Source organism: Schistocerca serialis, unplaced genomic scaffold (assembly GCF_023864345.2).
Source record: "Schistocerca serialis cubense isolate TAMUIC-IGC-003099 unplaced genomic scaffold, iqSchSeri2.2 HiC_scaffold_1224, whole genome shotgun sequence".
Classification (NCBI taxonomy): Eukaryota; Metazoa; Arthropoda; class Insecta; order Orthoptera; family Acrididae; genus Schistocerca; species Schistocerca serialis.
The window spans coordinates 130,001-133,477 of record NW_026047430.1 but is presented as its reverse complement, the minus strand read 5'-3'; the positions used below and the strand labels follow the sequence as shown (position 1 = coordinate 133,477).

Genomic DNA, 3,477 nt, shown 5'->3' with positions numbered 1-3,477 from the left:
TACAGTCCAAATATTGTGCACGCAGCTACGTGTCGTCTCCCTATAAGAGCTGGATTGCAGTGTGGTACGCCATACAGACGTGTGGGAGGAACGGACGCCCTGGATGGCGATCAGCATGAGCAGTCTGTTGATGTAGTGGAGCGTGTATTCGGACGTAGTCGTCTCTTCTCACACACCGTGATAGCATGTTGCACCGCGTTCCACATCTGCGACATGCTGCAGAGGCGGGCTGACAGTCGTTCGCGCAATGGACACCGCATACGTACGGGGTCTACCTTCCACGTGTTCTCTAGGCGTGCACATGTTGTTGCGTCTATGTGGGCAGACGTAGTGTGTTGTGACACCTGACACAGGCATGCAATACTCGTTGCAAATGGCGATGGACGTGTACGTTTGCTGGTGACGTTACGCAAATGAACAACCGGTAACCCGTTGTGGTGCGGTTGTTCTCGCTAGAGGTGAATCAGTGTTGGCGACGATCGGTCGAGCTATTAACCGGTTGTTTCAGGGATACCCACCATGCCCACGAACGTGAAAGGGGACCCACCATGCCCACGAACGTGAAAGGGGATCTGGGTGTGAGGCGATACGCGGCGGTGGCTGGGTGGGACCGTCCCCGGCCGGTGAGGGGGGGCCGCCCGGCGTGCTGGCAGCGCGGTGCGTGGGCGCACGCGCTACAGCCGGCTGGTGGGGGCGGCCGGTGGCAGGCGCGCCGGCCGACGGACGCGGCAGGCGGCGCAGCTGCGCGCCGGCGCCCCCTGCTCGCGGCGCCTTGCGGCCAAAGTAGGTCCTCGCGGGCCCGGTGCGAAGCGCGGTGGCCATCTGCAGTGTGCTGGTCCGATTGAGGACTTTGTGCGCTGAGGATGCGCCGCCGCCCGGCGCTCGGCGCCGCGACGCCGTCTGCTGCTCGGTCGCCCCAGCGGTTCTCGCAGGTGGTTTGTATCGCAGCTGTGCGGACGTGTTGGCGCGTGCGCTGTGCTGGGAGAGTTCGCTTCGGCACCCAAGTAGGGCTTTTGTCCTTCTGTGGCGCTGGCGTTGGAGCTGCCGGTCACCGTAGGTGGCGCGTGTTGTCTCCCGCCGGCAATGCCACGACAGCACGCTCCCGGGCCTCTGTCGGCAGCGGCAAGCTCAGTTGGGAGCACGGGTGGTCGCACCTAAAGCGTCTACTCGCCTAACTCCGGGCGATTGCGCCTCTCTCGAACCCGACCAAGTACTTAGGACGGCGCTGCGCGCCGCCGGGACCTGAGAGGGTTTCGAGGTGTGTTGTGCAGGGGAGCTCAGCCTCCTCCTGTTTGCAGAATAATTGAGCGGACGCTTGCGTGTTCGCGCGGGCCCCCGGGACACACTCCCGGGCGGCCGGCTGCTCAGCTCTAGTTGACGCAGCTCCCTGGTTGATCCTGCCAGTAGTCATATGCTTGTCTCAAAGATTAAGCCATGCATGTCTCAGTACAAGCCGCATTAAGGTGAAACCGCGAATGGCTCATTAAATCAGTTATGGTTCCTTAGATCGTACCCACGTTACTTGGATAACTGTGGTAATTCTAGAGCTAATACATGCAAACAGAGTCCCGACCAGAGATGGAAGGGACGCTTTTATTAGATCAAAACCAATCGGTCGGCTCGTCCGGTCCGTTTGCCTTGGTGACTCTGAATAACTTAGGGCTGGTCGCACGGTCCTCGTACCGGCGACGCATCTTTCAAATGTCTGCCTTATCAACTGTCGATGGTAGGTTCTGCGCCTACCATGGTTGTAACGGGTAACGGGGAATCAGGGTTCGATTCCGGAGAGGGAGCCTGAGAAACGGCTACCACATCCAAGGAAGGCAGCAGGCGCGCAAATTACCCACTCCCGGCACGGGGAGGTAGTGACGAAAAATAACGATACGGGACTCATCCGAGGCCCCGTAATCGGAATGAGTACACTTTAAATCCTTTAACGAGTATCTATTGGAGGGCAAGTCTGGTGCCAGCAGCCGCGGTAATTCCAGCTCCAATAGCGTATATTAAAGTTGTTGCGGTTAAAAAGCTCGTAGTTGGATTTGTGTCCCACGCTGTTGGTTCACCGCCCGTCGGTGTTTAACTGGCATGTATCGTGGGACGTCCTGCCGGTGGGGCGAGCCGAAGGCGTGCGACCGCCTCGTGCGTGCTCGTGCGTCCCGAGGCGGACCCCGTTGAAATCCTACCAGGGTGCTCTTTATTGAGTGTCTCGGTGGGCCGGCACGTTTACTTTGAACAAATTAGAGTGCTTAAAGCAGGCAAGCCCGCCTGAATACTGTGTGCATGGAATAATGGAATAGGACCTCGGTTCTATTTTGTTGGTTTTCGGAACCCGAGGTAATGATTAATAGGGACAGGCGGGGGCATTCGTATTGCGACGTTAGAGGTGAAATTCTTGGATCGTCGCAAGACGAACAGAAGCGAAAGCATTTGCCAAGTATGTTTTCATTAATCAAGAACGAAAGTTAGAGGTTCGAAGGCGATCAGATACCGCCCTAGTTCTAACCATAAACGATGCCAGCCAGCGATCCGCCGCAGTTCCTCCGATGACTCGGCGGGCAGCCTCCGGGAAACCAAAGCTTTTGGGTTCCGGGGGAAGTATGGTTGCAAAGCTGAAACTTAAAGGAATTGACGGAAGGGCACCACCAGGAGTGGAGCCTGCGGCTTAATTTGACTCAACACGGGAAACCTCACCAGGCCCGGACACCGGAAGGATTGACAGATTGATAGCTCTTTCTTGATTCGGTGGGTGGTGGTGCATGGCCGTTCTTAGTTGGTGGAGCGATTTGTCTGGTTAATTCCGATAACGAACGAGACTCTAGCCTGCTAACTAGTCGCGTGACATCCTTCGTGCTGTCAGCGATTACTTTTCTTCTTAGAGGGACAGGCGGCTTCTAGCCGCACGAGATTGAGCAATAACAGGTCTGTGATGCCCTTAGATGTTCTGGGCCGCACGCGCGCTACACTGAAGGAATCAGCGTGTCTTCCTAGGCCGAAAGGTCGGGGTAACCCGCTGAACCTCCTTCGTGCTAGGGATTGGGGCTTGCAATTGTTCCCCATGAACGAGGAATTCCCAGTAAGCGCGAGTCATAAGCTCGCGTTGATTACGTCCCTGCCCTTTGTACACACCGCCCGTCGCTACTACCGATTGAATGATTTAGTGAGGTCTTCGGACTGGTACGCGGCATTGACTCTGTCGTTGCCGATGCTACCGGAAAGATGACCAAACTTGATCATTTAGAGGAAGTAAAAGTCGTAACAAGGTTTCCGTAGGTGAACCTGCGGAAGGATCATTACCGACTAGACTGCATGTCTTTCGATGTGCGTGTCGTGTCGCGCAACACGCTACCTGTACGGCTCGCAGTAGCTGTGCGCCGCGTGCGGAACCACGCGTTCGTCTCAAAACTAACGGCAATGTTGTGTGGTACGAGCGCTGAAGCGCTGGAGCGGCTGGCCTGCGGCACCTGGCGCCTGGCGCCG

General features: G+C 57.0%; 1 non-coding gene across 1 annotated transcript; it reads left to right on the top strand.

Annotated features, from left to right (window-relative positions):
* The first annotated feature begins 1,384 nt into the window (after positions 1–1,384).
* Positions 1,385–3,293, top strand: LOC126435988 (small subunit ribosomal RNA). The gene has a single exon (XR_007580340.1). It is a non-coding gene; the product is annotated as a small subunit ribosomal RNA (ribosomal RNA).
* The last annotated feature ends 184 nt before the right edge of the window (positions 3,294–3,477 follow it).